Source organism: Eleutherodactylus coqui, chromosome 8 (genome assembly GCF_035609145.1).
Source record: "Eleutherodactylus coqui strain aEleCoq1 chromosome 8, aEleCoq1.hap1, whole genome shotgun sequence".
NCBI lineage: Eukaryota > Metazoa > Chordata > Amphibia > Anura > Eleutherodactylidae > Eleutherodactylus > Eleutherodactylus coqui.
In genome coordinates, this window is record NC_089844.1 from 26,906,205 (window position 1) to 26,926,622 (window position 20,418).

Sequence of the window (20,418 nt, forward strand, 5' to 3'; positions counted from 1 at the left end):
AAGTGAGAAAAATACATTCCGTACGTAAAATGTTGACGCTAACTCTTTTGCGCATAGAATTGAATAATCATGTTGGGACCCATTAGTTTTTCCTATTTAGAACATATTCAATGCGCGTGCCAAATTTTACGTTTCTATGTGAGAAAATTGGATTGTGTACGTAAAATTTGGACGCTAATTCTTTTGCGCATAGAATTGAATAATCGAGTTGGGACCCATTAGCTTTTCCTATTTATGACATAATCAATGCTCGTGCCAAATTTCAAGTTTCTATGTGAGAAAATTGGATTCCGTACGTAAAAATGGGAGGCTAATTCTTTTGCACATAGAATTGAATAATCGAGTTGGGACCCATTAGCTTTTCCTATTTATGACATAATCAATGCTCGTGCCAAATTTCAAGTTTCTATGTGAGAAAATTGGATTCCGTACATAAAATTTGGACGCTAATTCTTTTGCACATAGAATTGAATTATTGAGTAGGGACCCATTAGCTTTTCCTATTTATGACACAATCAATGCTCGTGCCAAATTTCACGTTTCTATGACACTGGAAAGTGAGAACAATACATTCCGTACGTAAAATTTTAACGCTAATTCTTTTGCGCATAGAATTGAATAATCGAGTTGGGACCCATTAGCTTTTCCTATTTAGAACATATTCAATGCCCGTGCCACATTTTAAGTTTCTATGTGAGAAAATTGGATTGTGTACGTAAAATTTGGACGCTAATTCTTTTGCGCAAAAATTGAATAATCGAGTTGGGACCCATTAGCTTTTCCTATTTATGACATAATCAATGCTCGTGCCAAATTTCAAGTTTCTATGTGAGAAAATTGGATTCCGTACATAAAATTTGGAGGCTAATTCTTTTGCACATAGAATTGAATAATCGAGTTGGACCCATTAGCTTTTCCTATTTATAACATAATCAATGCTCGTGCCAAATTTCACGTTTCTATGACACTGGAAAGTGAGAAAAATACATTCCGTACGTAAAATATTGACGCTAACTCTTTTGCGCATAGAATTGAATAATCGAGTTGGGACCCATTAGTTTTTCCTATTTAGAACATATTCAATGCCCGTGCCAAATTTTACGTTTCTATGTGAGAAAATTGGATTGTGTACGTAAAATTTGGACGCTAATTCTTTTGCGCACAGAATTGAATAATCGAGTTGGGACCCATTAGCTTTTCCTATTTATGACATAATCAATGCTCGTGCCAAATTTCAAGTTTCTATGTGAGAAAATTGGATTCCGTACGTAAAATTTGGAGGCTAATTCTTTTGCACATAGAATTGAATAATCGAGTTGGGACCCATTAGCTTTTCCTATTTATGACATAATCAATACTCGTGCCAAATTTCAAGCTTCTATGTGAGAAAATTGGATTCCGTACGTAAAATTTGAAGGCTAATTCTTTTGCACATAGAATTGAATAATCGAGTTAGGACCCATTAGCTTTTCTTATTTATGACATAATCAATGCCCGTGCGAAATTTTAAGTTTCTATGTGAGAAAATTACATTCCGTACGTAACATTTGGACGCTAATTCTTTTGCGCATAGAATTAAATAACGGAGTTGGGACCCATTAGCTTTTCCTATTTATGACATAATCAATGCCCGTGCCAAATTTTAAGTTTCTATGTGAGAAAATTACATTCCATACGTAAAACTTGGACGCTAATTCTTTTGTTCCTAGAATTAAATAACGGAGTTGGGACCCTTTAGCTTTTCCTATTTATGACATAATCAATGCCCGTGCCAAATTTCAAGTTTCTATGTGAGAAAATTGGATTCCGTACATAAAATTTGGAGGCTAATTCTTTTGCACATAGAATTGAAAAATCGAGTTGGGACCCATTAGCTTTTCCTATTTTTGACATAATCAATGCTCGTGCCAAATTTCAAGTTTCTATGTGAGAAAATTGGATTCTGTACGTAAAATTTGGAGGCTAATTCTTTTGCACATAGAATTGAATAATCGAGTTGGGACCCATTAGCTTTTCCTATTTATGACATAATCAATGCTCGTGCCAAATTTCACGTTTCTATGACACTGGAAAGTGAGAAAAATACATTCCGTACGTAAAATTTTGACGGTAATTCTTTTGCGCATAGAATTGAATAATCGAGTTGGGACCCATTAGTTTTTCCTATTTAGAACATATTCAATGCCCGTGCCAAATTTTAAGTTTCTATGTGAGAAAATTGGATTGTGTACGTAAAATTTGGACGCTAATTCTTTTGCGCATAGAATTGAATAATCGAGTTGGAACCCATTAGCTTTTCCTATTTATGACATAATCAATGCTCGTGCCAAATTTCAAGTTTCTATGTGAGAAAATTGGATTCCGTACATAAAATTTGGAGGCTAATTCTTTTGCACATAGAATTGAATAATCGAGTTGGACCCATTAGCTTTTCCTATTTATGACATAATCAATGCTCGTGCCAAATTTCACGTTTCTATGACACTGGAAAGTGAGAAAAATACATTCCGTACGTAAAATGTTGACGCTAACTCTTTTGCGCATAGAATTGAATAATCATGTTGGGACCCATTAGTTTTTCCTATTTAGAACATATTCAATGCCCGTGCCAAATTTTACGTTTCTATGTGAGAAAATTGGATTCCGTACATAAAATTTGGAGGCTAATTCTTTTGCACATAGAATTGAAAAATCGAGTTGGGACCCATTAGCTTTTCCTATTTTTGACATAATCAATGCTCGTGCCAAATTTCAAGTTTCTATGTGAGAAAATTGGATTCTGTACGTAAAATTTGGAGGCTAATTCTTTTGCACATAGAATTGAATAATCGAGTTGGGACCCATTAGCTTTTCCTATTTATGACATAATCAATGCTCGTGCCAAATTTCACGTTTCTATGACACTGGAAAGTGAGAAAAATACATTCCGTACGTAAAATTTTGACGGTAATTCTTTTGCGCATAGAATTGAATAATCGAGTTGGGACCCATTAGTTTTTCCTATTTAGAACATATTCAATGCCCGTGCCAAATTTTAAGTTTCTATGTGAGAAAATTGGATTGTGTACGTAAAATTTGGACGCTAATTCTTTTGCGCATAGAATTGAATAATCGAGTAGGAACCCATTAGCTTTTCCTATTTATGACATAATCAATGCTCGTGCCAAATTTCAAGTTTCTATGTGAGAAAATTGGATTCCGTACATAAAATTTGGAGGCTAATTCTTTTGCACATAGAATTGAATAATCGAGTTGGACCCATTAGCTTTTCCTATTTATGACATAATCAATGCTCGTGCCAAATTTCACGTTTCTATGACACTGGAAAGTGAGAAAAATACATTCCGTACGTAAAATGTTGACGCTAACTCTTTTGCGCATAGAATTGAATAATCATGTTGGGACCCATTAGTTTTTCCTATTTAGAACATATTCAATGCCCGTGCCAAATTTTACGTTTCTATGTGAGAAAATTGGATTGTGTACGTAAAATTTGGACGCTAATTCTTTTGCGCATAGAATTGAATAATCGAGTTGGGACCCATTAGCTTTTCCTATTTATGACATAATCAATGCTCGTGCCAAATTTCAAGTTTCTATGTGAGAAAATTGGATTCCGTACGTAAAAATGGGAGGCTAATTCTTTTGCACATAGAATTGAATAATCGAGTTGGGACCCATTAGCTTTTCCTATTTATGACATAATCAATGCTCGTGCCAAATTTCAAGTTTCTATGTGAGAAAATTGGATTCCGTACGTAAAATTTGAAGGCTAATTCTTTTGCACATAGAATTGAATAATCGAGTTAGGACCCATTAGCTTTTCTTATTTATGACATAATCAATGCTCGTGCCAAATTTCAAGTTTCTATGTGAGAAAATTGGATTCCGTACATAAAATTTGGACGCTAATTCTTTTGCACATAGAATTGAATTATTGAGTAGGGACCCATTAGCTTTTCCTATTTATGACACAATCAATGCTCGTGCCAAATTTCACGTTTCTATGACACTGGAAAGTGAGAACAATACATTCCGTACGTAAAATTTTAACGCTTATTCTTTTGCGCATAGAATTGAATAATCGAGTTGGGACCCATTAGCTTTTCCTATTTAGAACATATTCAATGCCCGTGCCACATTTTAAGTTTCTATGTGAGAAAATTGGATTGTGTACGTAAAATTTGGACGCTAATTCTTTTGCGCATAGAATTGAATAATCGAGTTGGGACCCATTAGCTTTTCCTATTTATGACATATTCAATGCTCGTGCCAAATTTCAAGTTTCTATGTGAGAAAATTGGATTCCGTACGTAAAAATGGGAGGCTAATTCTTTTGCACATAGAATTGAATAATCGAGTTGGGACCCATTAGCTTTTCCTATTTATGACATAATCAATGCTCGTGCCAAATTTCAAGTTTCTATGTGAGAAAATTGGATTCCGTACGTAAAATTTGAAGGCTAATTCTTTTGCACATTGAATTGAATAATCGAGTTAGGACCCATTAGCTTTCCTTATTTATGACATAATCAATGCCCGTGCGAAATTTTAAGTTTCTATGTGAGAAAATTACATTCCGTAAGTAACATTTGGACGCTAATTCTTTTGCGCATAGAATTAAATAACGGAGTTGGGACCCATTAGCTTTTCCTATTTATGACAAAATCAATGCCCGTGCCAAATTTTAAGTTTCTATGTGAGAAAATTACATTCCATACGTAAAACTTGGACGCTAATTCTTTTGTGCCTAGAATTAAATAACGGAGTTGGGACCCTTTAGCTTTTCCTATTTATGACATAATCAATGCCCGTGCCAAATTTCAAGTTTCTATGTGAGAAAATTGGATTCCGTATATAAAATTTGGAGGCTAATTCTTTTGCACATAGAATTGAAAAATCGAGTTGGGACCCATTAGCTTTTCCTATTTATGACATAATCAATGCTCGTGCCAAATTTCAAGTTTCTATGTGAGAAAATTGGATTGTGTACGTAAAATTTGGACGCTAATTCTTTTGCACATAGAATTGAATAATCGAGTTGGACCCATTAGCTTTTTCTATTTATGACATAATCAATGCTCGTGCCAAATTTCAAGTTTCTATGTGAGAAAATTGGATTCCGTACATAAAATTTGGAGGCTAATTCTTTTGCACATAGAATTGAATAATCGAGTTGGACCCATTAGCTTTTCCTATTTATGACATAATCAATGCTCGTGCCAAATTTCACGTTTCTATGACACTGGAAAGTGAGAAAAATACATTCCGTACGTAAAATTTTGACGCTAACTCTTTTGCGCATAGAATTGAATAATCTAGTTGGGACCCATTAGTTTTTCCTATTTAGAACATATTCAATGCCCGTGCCAAATTTTAAGTTTCTATGTGAGAAAATTGGATTGTGTACGTAAAATTTGGACGCTAATTCTTTTGCGCATAGAATTGAATAATCGAGTTGGGACTAATTAGCTTTTCCTATTTATGACATAATCAATGCTCGTGCCAAATTTCAAGTTTCTATGTGAGAAAATTGGATTCCGTACATAAAATTTGGAGGCTAATTCTTTTGCACATAGAATTGAATAATCGAGTTGGACCCATTAGCTTTTCCTATTTATGACATAATCAATGCTCGTGCCAAATTTCACGTTTCTATGGCACTCGAAAGTGAGAAAAATACATTCCGTACGTAAAATTTTGACGCTAATTCTTTTGCGCATAGAATTGAATAATCGAGTTGGGACCTATTAGTTTTTCCTATTTAGGACATATTCAATGCCCGTGCCAAATTTTACGTTTCTATGTGAGAAAATTGGATTCTGTACGTAAAATTTGGACGCTAATTCTTTTGCGCATAGAATTGAATAATCGAGTTGGGACCCATTAGCTTTTCCTATTTATGACATAATCAATGCTCGTGCCAAATTTCAAGTTTCTATGTGAGAAAATTGGATTCCGTACATAAAATTTGGACGCTAATTCTTTTGCACATAGAATTGAATTATTAAGTAGGGACCCATTAGCTTTTCCTATTTATGACACAATCAATGCTAGTGCCAAATTTCACGTTTCTATGACACTGGAAAGTGAGAAAAATACATTCCGTACGTAAAATTTTGACGCTAATTCTTTTGCGCATAGAATTGAATAATCGAGTTGGGACCCATTAGTTTTTCCTATTTAGAACATATTCAATGCCCGTGCCAAATTTTAAGTTTCTATGTGAGAAAATTGGATTCCGTACGTAAAATTTGAAGGCTAATTCTTTTGCACATAGAATTGAATAATCGAGTTAGGACCCATTAGCTTTTCTTATTTATGACATAATCAATGCTCGTGCCAAATTTCAAGTTTCTATGTGAGAAAATTGGATTCCGTACATAAAATTTGGACGCTAATTCTTTTGCACATAGAATTGAATTATTGAGTAGGGACCCATTAGCTTTTCCTATTTATGACACAATCAATGCTAGTGCCAAATTTCACGTTTCTATGACACTGGGAAGTGAGAAAAATACATTCCGTACGTAAAATTTTGACGCTAATTCTTTTGCGCATAGAATTGAATAATCGAGTGTGGACCCATTAGTTTTTCCTATTTAGAACATATTCAATGCCCGTGCCAAATTTTAAGTTTCTATGTGAGAAAATTGGATTGTGTACGTAAAATTTGGACGCTAATTCTTTTGCGCATAGAATTGAATAATCGAGTTGGGACCCATTAGCTTTTCCTATTTATGACATAATCAATGCTCGTGCTAAATTTCAAGTTTCTATGTGAGAAAATTGGATTCCGTACGTAAAATTTGGAGGCTAATTCTTTTGCACATAGAATTGAATAATCGAGTTGGGACCCATTAGCTTTTCCCATTTATGACATAATCAATACTCGTGCCAAATTTCAAGTTTCTATGTGAGAAAATTGGATTCCGTACGTAAAATTTGAAGGCTAATTCTTTTGCACATAGAATTGAATAATCGAGTTAGGACCCATTAGCTTTTCTTATTTATGACATAATCAATGCCCGTGCGAAATTTTAAGTTTCTATGTGAGAAAATTACATTCCGTACGTAACATTTGGACGCTAATTCTTTTGCGCATAGAATTAAATAACGGAGTTGGGACCCATTAGCTTTTCCTATTTATGACATAATCAATGCCCGTGCCAAATTTTAAGTTTCTATGTGAGAAAATTACATTCCATACGTAAAACTTGGACGCTAATTCTTTTGTTCCTAGAATTAAATAACGGAGTTGGGACCCTTTAGCTTTTCCTATTTATGACATAATCAATGCCCGTGCCAAATTTCAAGTTTCTATGTGAGAAAATTGGATTCCGTACATAAAATTTGGAGGCTAATTCTTTTGCACATAGAATTGAAAAATCGAGTTGGGACCCATTAGCTTTTCCTATTTATGACATAATCAATGCTCGTGCCAAATTTCAAGTTTCTATGTGAGAAAATTGGATTCTGTACGTAAAATTTGGAGGCGAATTCTTTTGCACATAGAATTGAATAATCGAGTTGGGACCCATTAGCTTTTCCTATTTATGACATAATCAATGCTCGTGCCAAATTTCACGTTTCTATGACACTGGAAAGTGAGAAAAATACATTCCGTACGTAAAATTTTGACGGTAATTCTTTTGCGCATAGAATTGAATAATCGAGTTGGGACCCATTAGTTTTTCCTATTTAGAACATATTCAATGCCCGTGCCAAATTTTAAGTTTCTATGTGAGAAAATTGGATTGTGTACGTAAAATTTGGACGCTAATTCTTTTGCGCATAGAATTGAATAATCGAGTTGGAACCCATTAGCTTTTCCTATTTATGACATAATCAATACTCGTGCCAAATTTCAAGTTTCTATGTGAGAAAATTGGATTCCGTACATAAAATTTGGAGGCTAATTCTTTTGCACATAGAATTGAATAATCGAGTTGGACCCATTAGCTTTTCCTATTTATGACATAATCAATGCTCGTGCCAAATTTCACGTTTCTATGACACTGGAAAGTGAGAAAAATACATTCCGTACGTAAAATGTTGACGCTAACTCTTTTGCGCATAGAATTGAATAATCATGTTGGGACCCATTAGTTTTTCCTATTTAGAACATATTCAATGCGCGTGCCAAATTTTACGTTTCTATGTGAGAAAATTGGATTGTGTACGTAAAATTTAGACGCTAATTCTTTTGCGCATAGAATTGAATAATCGAGTTGGGACCCATTAGCTTTTCCTATTTATGACATAATCAATGCTCGTGCCAAATTTCAAGTTTCTATGTGAGAAAATTGGATTCCGTACGTAAAAATGGGAGGCTAATTCTTTTGCACATAGAATTGAATAATCGAGTTGGGACCCATTAGCTTTTCCTATTTATGACATAATCAATGCTCGTGCCAAATTTCAAGTTTCTATGTGAGAAAATTGGATTCCGTACGTAAAATTTGAAGGCTAATTCTTTTGCACATAGAATTGAATAATCGAGTTAGGACCCATTAGCTTTTCTTATTTATGACATAATCAATGCTCGTGCCAAATTTCAAGTTTCTATGTGAGAAAATTGGATTCCGTACATAAAATTTGGACGCTAATTCTTTTGCACATAGAATTGAATTATTGAGTAGGGACCCATTAGCTTTTCCTATTTATGACACAATCAATGCTCGTGCCAAATTTCACGTTTCTATGACACTGGAAAGTGAGAACAATACATTCCGTACGTAAAATTTTAACGCTAATTCTTTTGCGCATAGAATTGAATAATCGAGTTGGGACCCATTAGCTTTTCCTATTTAGAACATATTCAATGCCCGTGCCACATTTTAAGTTTCTATGTGAGAAAATTGGATTGTGTACGTAAAATTTGGACGCTAATTCTTTTGCGCAAAGAATTGAATAATCGAGTTGGGACCCATTAGCTTTTCCTATTTATGACATAATCAATGCTCGTGCCAAATTTCAAGTTTCTATGTGAGAAAATTGGATTCCGTACATAAAATTTGGAGGCTAATTCTTTTGCACATAGAATTGAATAATCGAGTTGGACCCATTAGCTTTTCCTATTTATAACATAATCAATGCTCGTGCCAAATTTCACGTTTCTATGACACTGGAAAGTGAGAAAAATACATTCCGTACGTAAAATATTGACGCTAACTCTTTTGCGCATAGAATTGAATAATCGAGTTGGGACCCATTAGTTTTTCCTATTTAGAACATATTCAATGCCCGTGCCAAATTTTACGTTTCTATGTGAGAAAATTGGATTGTGTACGTAAAATTTGGACGCTAATTCTTTTGCGCACAGAATTGAATAATCGAGTTGGGACCCATTAGCTTTTCCTATTTATGACATAATCAATGCTCGTGCCAAATTTCAAGTTTCTATGTGAGAAAATTGGATTCCGTACGTAAAATTTGGAGGCTAATTCTTTTGCACATAGAATTGAATAATCGAGTTGGGACCCATTAGCTTTTCCTATTTATGACATAATCAATACTCAAGCCAAATTTCAAGCTTCTATGTGAGAAAATTGGATTCCGTACGTAAAATTTGAAGGCTAATTCTTTTGCACATAGAATTGAATAATCGAGTTAGGACCCATTAGCTTTTCTTATTTATGACATAATCAATGCCCGTGCGAAATTTTAAGTTTCTATGTGAGAAAATTACATTCCGTACGTAACATTTGGACGCTAATTCTTTTGCGCATAGAATTAAATAACGGAGTTGGGACCCATTAGCTTTTCCTATTTATGACATAATCAATGCCCGTGCCAAATTTTAAGTTTCTATGTGAGAAAATTACATTCCATACGTAAAACTTGGACGCTAATTCTTTTGTTCCTAGAATTAAATAACGGAGTTGGGACCCTTTAGCTTTTCCTATTTATGACATAATCAATGCCCGTGCCAAATTTCAAGTTTCTATGTGAGAAAATTGGATTCCGTACATAAAATTTGGAGGCTAATTCTTTTGCACATAGAATTGAAAAATCGAGTTGGGACCCATTAGCTTTTCCTATTTTTGACATAATCAATGCTCGTGCCAAATTTCAAGTTTCTATGTGAGAAAATTGGATTCTGTACGTAAAATTTGGAGGCTAATTCTTTTGCACATAGAATTGAATAATCGAGTTGGGACCCATTAGCTTTTCCTATTTATGACATAATCAATGCTCGTGCCAAATTTCACGTTTCTATGACACTGGAAAGTGAGAAAAATACATTCCGTACGTAAAATTTTGACGGTAATTCTTTTGCGCATAGAATTGAATAATCGAGTTGGGACCCATTAGTTTTTCCTATTTAGAACATATTCAATGCCCGTGCCAAATTTTAAGTTTCTATGTGAGAAAATTGGATTGTGTACGTAAAATTTGGACGCTAATTCTTTTGCGCATAGAATTGAATAATCGAGTTGGAACCCATTAGCTTTTCCTATTTATGACATAATCAATGCTCGTGCCAAATTTCAAGTTTCTATGTGAGAAAATTGGATTCCGTACATAAAATTTGGAGGCTAATTCTTTTGCACATAGAATTGAATAATCGAGTTGGACCCATTAGCTTTTCCTATTTATGACATAATCAATGCTCGTGCCAAATTTCACGTTTCTATGACACTGGAAAGTGAGAAAAATACATTCCGTACGTAAAATGTTGACGCTAACTCTTTTGCGCATAGAATTGAATAATCATGTTGGGACCCATTAGTTTTTCCTATTAAGAACATATTCAATGCCCGTGCCAAATTTTACGTTTCTATGTGAGAAAATTGGATTGTGTACGTAAAATTTGGACGCTAATTCTTTTGCGCATAGAATTGAATAATCGAGTTGGGACCCATTAGCTTTTCCTATTTATGACATAATCAATGCTCGTGCCAAATTTCAAGTTTCTATGTGAGAAAATTGGATTCCGTACGTAAAAATGGGAGGCTAATTCTTTTGCACATAGAATTGAATAATCGAGTTGGGACCCATTAGCTTTTCCTATTTATGACATAATCAATGCTCGTGCCAAATTTCAAGTTTCTATGTGAGAAAATTGGATTCCGTACGTAAAATTTGAAGGCTAATTCTTTTGCACATAGAATTGAATAATCGAGTTAGGACCCATTAGCTTTTCTTATTTATGACATAATCAATGCTCGTGCCAAATTTCAAGTTTCTATGTGAGAAAATTGGATTCCGTACATAAAATTTGGACGCTAATTCTTTTGCACATAGAATTGAATTATTGAGTAGGGACCCATTAGCTTTTCCTATTTATGACACAATCAATGCTCGTGCCAAATTTCACGTTTCTATGACACTGGAAAGTGAGAACAATACATTCCGTACGTAAAATTTTAACGCTAATTCTTTTGCGCATAGAATTGAATAATCGAGTTGGGACCCATTAGCTTTTCCTATTTAGAACATATTCAATGCCCGGGGCACATTTTAAGTTTCTATGTGAGAAAATTGGATTGTGTACGTAAAATTTGGACGCTAATTCTTTTGCGCATAGAATTGAATAATCGAGTTGGGACCCATTAGCTTTTCCTATTTATGACATAATCAATGCTCGTGCCAAATTTCAAGTTTCTATGTGAGAAAATTGGATTCCGTACATAAAATTTGGAGGCTAATTCTTTTGCACATAGAATTGAATAATCGAGTTGGACTCATTAGCTTTTCCTATTTATGACATAATCAATGCTCGTGCCAAATTTCACGTTTCTATGACACTGGAAAGTGAGAAAAATACATTCCGTACGTAAAATATTGACGCTAACTCTTTTGCGCATAGAATTGAATAATCGAGTTGGGACCCATTAGTTTTTCCTATTTAGAACATATTCAATGCCCGTGCCAAATTTTACGTTTCTATGTGAGAAAATTGGATTGTGTACGTAAAATTTGGACGCTAATTCTTTTGCGCATAGAATTGAATAATCGAGTTGGGACCCATTAGCTTTTCCTATTTATGACATAATCAATGCTCGTGCCAAATTTCAAGTTTCTATGTGAGAAAATTGGATTCCGTACGTAAAAATGGGAGGCTAATTCTTTTGCACAAAGAATTGAATAATCGAGTTGGGACCCGTTAGCTTTTCCTATTTATGACATAATCAATGCTCGTGCCAAATTTCAAGTTTCTATGTGAGAAAATTGGATTCCGTACGTAAAATTTGAAGGCTAATTCTTTTGCACATTGAATTGAATAATCGAGTTAGGACCCATTAGCTTTTCTTATTTATGACATAATCAATGCCCGTGCGAAATTTTAAGTTTCTATGTGAGAAAATTACATTCCGTAAGTAACATTTGGACGCTAATTCTTTTGCGCATAGAATTAAATAACGGAGTTGGGACCCATTAGCTTTTCCTATTTATGACAAAATCAATGCCCGTGCCAAATTTTAAGTTTCTATGTGAGAAAATTACATTCCATACGTAAAACTTGGACGCTAATTCTTTTGTGCCTAGAATTAAATAACGGAGTTGGGACCCTTTAGCTTTTCCTATTTATGACATAATCAATGCCCGTGCCAAATTTCAAGTTTCTATGTGAGAAAATTGGATTCCGTATATAAAATTTGGAGGCTAATTCTTTTGCACATAGAATTGAAAAATCGAGTTGGGACCCATTAGCTTTTCCTATTTATGACATAATCAATGCTCGTCCCAAATTTCACGTTTCTATGACACTGGAAAGTGAGAACAATGCATTCCGTACGTAAAATTTTGACGCTAATTCTTTTGCGCATAGAATTGAATAATCGAGTTGGGACCCATTAGCTTTTCCTATTTATGCCATAATCAATGCTCGTGCCAAATTTCAAGTTTCTATGTGAGAAAATTGGATTCCGTACATAAAATTTGGACGCTAATTCTTTTGCACATAGAATTGAATTATTGAGTAGGGACCCATTAGCTTTTCCTATTTATGACACAATCAATGCTAGTGCCAAATTTCACGTTTCTATGACACTGGGAAGTGAGAAAAATACATTCCGTACGTAAAATTTTGACGCTAATTCTTTTGCGCATAGAATTGAATAATCGAGTGTGGACCCATTAGTTTTTCCTATTTAGAACATATTCAATGCCCGTGCCAAATTTTAAGTTTCTATGTGAGAAAATTGGATTGTGTACGTAAAATTTGGACGCTAATTCTTTTGCGCATAGAATTGAATAATCGAGTTGGGACCCATTAGCTTTTCCTATTTATGACATAATCAATGCTCGTGCCAAATTTCAAGTTTCTATGTGAGAAAATTGGATTCCGTACGTAAAATTTGGAGGCTAATTCTTTTGCACATAGAATTGAATAATCGAGTTGGGACCCATTAGCTTTTCCCATTTATGACATAATCAATACTCGTGCCAAATTTCAAGTTTCTATGTGAGAAAATTGGATTCCGTACGTAAAATTTGAAGGCTAATTCTTTTGCACATAGAATTGAATAATCGAGTTAGGACCCATTAGCTTTTCTTATTTATGACATAATCAATGCCCGTGCGAAATTTTAAGTTTCTATGTGAGAAAATTACATTCCGTACGTAACATTTGGACGCTAATTCTTTTGCGCATAGAATTAAATAACGGAGTTGGGACCCATTAGCTTTTCCTATTTATGACATATTCAATGCCCGTGCCAAATTTTAAGTTTCTATGTGAGAAAATTACATTCCATACGTAAAACTTGGACGCTAATTCTTTTGTTCCTAGAATTAAATAACGGAGTTGGGACCCTTTAGCTTTTCCTATTTATGACATAATCAATGCCCGTGCCAAATTTCAAGTTTCTATGTGAGAAAATTGGATTCCGTACATAAAATTTGGAGGCTAATTCTTTTGCACATAGAATTGAAAAATCGAGTTGGGACCCATTAGCTTTTCCTATTTATGACATAATCAATGCTCGTGCCAAATTTCAAGTTTCTATGTGAGAAAATTGGATTCTGTACGTAAAATTTGGAGGCTAATTCTTTTGCACATAGAATTGAATAATCGAGTTGGGACCCATTAGCTTTTCCTATTTATGACATAATCAATGCTCGTGCCAAATTTCACGTTTCTATGACACTGGAAAGTGAGAAAAATACATTCCGTACGTAAAATTTTGACGGTAATTCTTTTGCGCATAGAATTGAATAATCGAGTTGGGACCCATTAGTTTTTCCTATTTAGAACATATTCAATGCCCGTGCCAAATTTTAAGTTTCTATGTGAGAAAATTGGATTGTGTACGTAAAATTTGGACGCTAATTCTTTTGCGCATAGAATTGAATAATCGAGTTGGAACCCATTAGCTTTTCCTATTTATGACATAATCAATGCTCGTGCCAAATTTCAAGTTTCTATGTGAGAAAATTGGATTCCGTACATAAAATTTGGAGGCTAATTCTTTTGCACATAGAATTGAATAATCGAGTTGGACCCATTAGCTTTTCCTATTTATGACATAATCAATGCTCGTGCCAAATTTCACGTTTCTATGACACTGGAAAGTGAGAAAAATACATTCCGTACGTAAAATGTTGACGCTAACTCTTTTGCGCATAGAATTGAATAATCATGTTGGGACCCATTAGTTTTTCCTATTTAGAACATATTCAATGCCCGTGCCAAATTTTACGTTTCTATGTGAGAAAATTGGATTGTGTACGTAAAATTTGGACGCTAATTCTTTTGCGCATAGAATTGAATAATCGAGTTGGGACCCATTAGCTTTTCCTATTTATGACATAATCAATGCTCGTGCCAAATTTCAAGTTTCTATGTGAGAAAATTGGATTCCGTACGTAAAAATGGGAGGCTAATTCTTTTGCACATAGAATTGAATAATCGAGTTGGGACCCATTAGCTTTTCCTATTTATGACATAATCAATGCTCGTGCCAAATTTCAAGTTTCTATGTGAGAAAATTGGATTCCGTACGTAAAATTTGAAGGCTAATTCTTTTGCACATAGAATTGAATAATCGAGTTAGGACCCATTAGCTTTTCTTATTTATGACATAATCAATGCTCGTGCCAAATTTCAAGTTTCTATGTGAGAAAATTGGATTCCGTACATAAAATTTGGACGCTAATTCTTTTGCACATAGAATTGAATTATTGAGTAGGGACCCATTAGCTTTTCCTATTTATGACACAATCAATGCTCGTGCCAAATTTCACGTTTCTATGACACTGGAAAGTGAGAACAATACATTCCGTACGTAAAATTTTAACGCTAATTCTTTTGCGCATAGAATTGAATAATCGAGTTGGGACCCATTAGCTTTTCCTATTTAGAACATATTCAATGCCCGTGCCACATTTTAAGTTTCTATGTGAGAAAATTGGATTGTGTACGTAAAATTTGGACGCTAATTCTTTTGCGCAAAGAATTGAATAATCGAGTTGGGACCCATTAGCTTTTCCTATTTATGACATAATCAATGCTCGTGCCAAATTTCAAGTTTCTATGTGAGAAAATTGGATTCCGTACATAAAATTTGGAGGCTAATTCTTTTGCACATAGAATTGAATAATCGAGTTGGACCCATTAGCTTTTCCTATTTATGACATAATCAATGCTCGTGCCAAATTTCACGTTTCTATGACACTGGGAAGTGAGAAAAATACATTCCATACGTAAAATATTGACGCTAACTCTTTTGCGCATAGAATTGAATAATCGAGTTGGGACCCATTAGTTTTTCCTATTTAGAACATATTCAATGCCCGTGCCAAATTTTACGTTTCTATGTGAGAAAATTGGATTGTGTACGTAAAATTTGGACGCTAATTCTTTTGCGCATAGAATTGAATAATCGAGTTGGGACCCATTAGCTTTTCCTATTTATGACATAATCAATGCTCGTGCCAAATTTCAAGTTTCTATGTGAGAAAATTGGATTCCGTACGTAAAATTTGGAGGCTAATTCTTTTGCACATAGAATTGAATAATCGAGTTGGGACCCATTAGCTTTTCCTATTTATGACATAATCAATACTCGTGCCAAATTTTAAGCTTCTATGTGAGAAAATTGGATTCCGTACGTAAAATTTGAAGGCTAATTCTTTTGCACATAGAATTGAATAATCGAGTTAGGACCCATTAGCTTTTCTTATTTATGACATAATCAATGCCCGTGCGAAATTTTAAGTTTCTATGTGAGAAAATTACATTCCGTACGTAACATTTGGACGCTAATTCTTTTGCGCATAGAATTAAATAACGGAGTTGGGACCCATTAGCTTTTCCTATTTATGACATAATCAATGCCCGTGCCAAATTTTAAGTTTCTATGTGAGAAAATTACATTCCATACGTAAAACTTGGACGCTAATTCTTTTGTTCCTAGAATTAAATAACGGAGTTGGGACCCTTTAGCTTTTCCTATTTATGACATAATCAATGCCCGTGCCAAATTTCAAGTTTCTATGTGAGAAAATTGGATTCCGTACATAAAATTTGGAGGCTAATTCTTTTGCACATAGAATTGAAAAATCGAGTTGGGACCCATTAGCTTTTCCTATTTTTGACATAATCAATGCTCGTGCCAAATTTCAAGTTTCTATGTGAGAAAATTGGATTCTGTACGTAAAATTTGGAGGCTAATTCTTTTGCACATAGAATTGAATAATCGAGTTGGGACCCATTAGCTTTTCCTATTTATGACATAATCAATGCTCGTGCCAAATTTCACGTTTCTATGACACTGGAAAGTGAGAAAAATACATTCCGTACGTAAAATTTTGACTGTAATTCTTTTGCGCATAGAATTGAATAATCGAGTTGGGACCCATTAGTTTTTCCTATTTAGAACATATTCAATGCCCGTGCCAAATTTTAAGTTTCTATGTGAGAAAATTGGATTGTGTACGTAAAATTTGGACGCTAATTCTTTTGCGCATAGAATTGAATAATCGAGTTGGAACACATTAGCTTTTCCTATTTATGACATAATCAATGCTCGTGCCAAATTTCAAGTTTCTATGTGAGAAAATTGGATTCCGTACATAAAATTTGGAGGCTAATTCTTTTGCACATAGAATTGAATAATCGAGTTGGACCCATTAGCTTTTCCTATTTATGACATAATCAATGCTCGTGCCAAATTTCACGTTTCTATGACACTGGAAAGTGAGAAAAATACATTCCGTACGTAAAATGTTGACGCTAACTCTTTTGCGCATAGAATTGAATAATCATGTTGGGACCCATTAGTTTTTCCTATTTAGAACATATTCAATGCCCGTGCCAAATTTTACGTTTCTATGTGAGAAAATTGGATTGTGTACGTAAAATTTGGACGCTAATTCTTTTGCGCATAGAATTGAATAATCGAGTTGGGACCCATTAGCTTTTCCTATTTATGACATAATCAATGCTCGTGCCAAATTTCAAGTTTCTATGTGAGAAAATTGGATTCCGTACGTAAAAATGGGAGGCTAATTCTTTTGCACATAGAATTGAATAATCGAGTTGGGACCCATTAGCTTTTCCTATTTATGACATAATCAATGCTCGTGCCAAATTTCAAGTTTCTATGTGAGAAAATTGGATTCCGTACGTAAAATTTGGACGCCAATTCTTTTGCACATAGAATTGAATTATTGAGTAGGGACCCATTAGCTTTTCCTATTTATGACACAATCAATGCTCGTGCCAAATTTCACGTTTCTATGACACTGGAAAGTGAGAACAATACATTCCGTACGTAAAATTTTAACGCTAATTCTTTTGCGCATAGAATTGAATAATCGAGTTGGGACCCATTAGCTTTTCCTATTTATAACAAAATCAATGCCCGTGCCAAATTTTAAGTTTCTATGTGAGAAAATTACATTCCATACGTAAAACTTGGACGCTAATTCTTTTGTTCCTAGAATTAAATAACGGAGTTGGGACCCTTTAGCTTTTCCTATTTATGACATAATCAATGCCCGTGCCAAATTTCAAGTTTCTATGTGAGAAAATTGGATTCCGTACATAAAATTTGGAGGCTAATTCTTTTGCACATAGAATTGAAAAATCGAGTTGGGACCCATTAGCTTTTCCTATTTTTGACATAATCAATGCTCGTGCCAAATTTCAAGTTTCTATGTGAGAAAATTGGATTCTGTACGTAAAATTTGGAGGCTAATTCTTTTGCACATAGAATTGAATAATCGAGTTGGGACCCATTAGCTTTTCCTATTTATGACATAATCAATGCTCGTGCCAAATTTCACGTTTCTATGACACTGGAAAGTGAGAAAAATACATTCCGTACGTAAAATTTTGACTGTAATTCTTTTGCGCATAGAATTGAATAATCGAGTTGGGACCCATTAGTTTTTCCTATTTAGAACATATTCAATGCCCGTGCCAAATTTTAAGTTTCTATGTGAGAAAATTGGATTGTGTACGTAAAATTTGGACGCTAATTCTTTTGCGCATAGAATTGAATAATCGAGTTGGAACCCATTAGCTTTTCCTATTTATGACATAATCAATGCTCGTGCCAAATTTCAAGTTTCTATGTGAGAAAATTGGATTCCGTACATAAAATTTGGAGGCTAATTCTTTTGCACATAGAATTGAATAATCGAGTTGGACCCATTAGCTTTTCCTATTTATGACATAATCAATGCTCGTGCCAAATTTCACGTTTCTATGACACTGGAAAGTGAGAAAAATACATTCCGTACGTAAAATGTTGACGCTAACTCTTTTGCGCATAGAATTGAATAATCATGTTGGGACCCATTAGTTTTTCCTATTTAGAACATATTCAATGCCCGTGCCAAATTTTACGTTTCTGTGTGAGAAAATTGGATTGTGTACGTAAAATTTGGACGCTAATTCTTTTGCGCATAGAATTGAATAATCGAGTTGGGACCCATTAGCTTTTCCTATTTATGACATAATCAATGCTCGTGCCAAATTTCAAGTTTCTATGTGAGAAAATTGGATTCCGTACGTAAAAATGGGAGGCTAATTCTTTTGCACATAGAATTGAATAATCGAGTTGGGACCCATTAGCTTTTCCTATTTATGACATAATCAATGCTCGTGCCAAATTTCAAGTTTCTATGTGAGAAAATTGGATTCCGTACGTAAAATTTGGACGCCAATTCTTTTGCACATAGAATTGAATTATTGAGTAGGGACCCATTAGCTTTTCCTATTTATGACACAATCAATGCTCGTGCCAAATTTCACGTTTCTATGACACTGGAAAGTGAGAACAATACATTCCGTACGTAAAATTTTAACGCTAATTCTTTTGCGCATAGAATTGAATAATCGAGTTGGGACCCATTAGCTTTTCCTATTTATAACATATTCAATGCCCGGGGCACATTTTAAGTTTCTATGTGAGAAAATTGGATTGTGTACGTAAAATTTGGACGCTAATTCTTTTGCGCATAGAATTGAATAATCGAGTTGGGACCCATTAGCTTTTCCTATTTATGACATAATCAATGCTCGTGCCAAATTTCAAGTTTCTATGTGAGAAAATTGGATTCCGTACATAAAATTTGGAGGCTAATTCTTTTGCACATAGAATTGAATAATCGAGTTGGACTCATTAGCTTTTCCTATTTATGACATAATCAATGCTCGTGCCAAATTTCACGTTTCTATGACACTGGAAAGTGAGAAAAATACATTCCGTACGTAAAATATTGACGCTAACTCTTTTGCGCATAGAATTGAATAATCGAGTTGGGACCCATTAGTTTTTCCTATTTAGAACATAATTAATGCCCGTGCCAAATTTTACGTTTCTATGTGAGAAAATTGGATTGTGTACGTAAAATTTGGACGCTAATTCTTTTGCGCATAGAATTGAATAATCGAGTTGGGACCCATTAGCTTTTCCTATTTATGACATAATCAATGCTCGTGCCAAATTTCAAGTTTCTATGTGAGAAAATTGGATTCCGTACGTAAAAATGGGAGGCTAATTCTTTTGCACAAAGAATTGAATAATCGAGTTGGGACCCGTTAGCTTTTCCTATTTATGACATAATCAATGCTCGTGCCAAATTTCAAGTTTCTATGTGAGAAAATTGGATTCCGTACGTAAAATTTGAAGGCTAATTCTTTTGCACATTGAATTGAATAATCGAGTTAGGACCCATTAGCTTTTCTTATTTATGACATAATCAATGCCCGTGCGAAATTTTAAGTTTCTATGTGAGAAAATTACATTCCGTAAGTAACATTTGGACGCTAATTCTTTTGCGCATAGAATTAAATAACGGAGTTGGGACCCATTAGCTTTTCCTATTTATGACAAAATCAATGCCCGTGCCAAATTTTAAGTTTCTATGTGAGAAAATTACATTCCATACGTAAAACTTGGACGCTAATTCTTTTGTGCCTAGAATTAAATAACGGAGTTGGGACCCTTTAGCTTT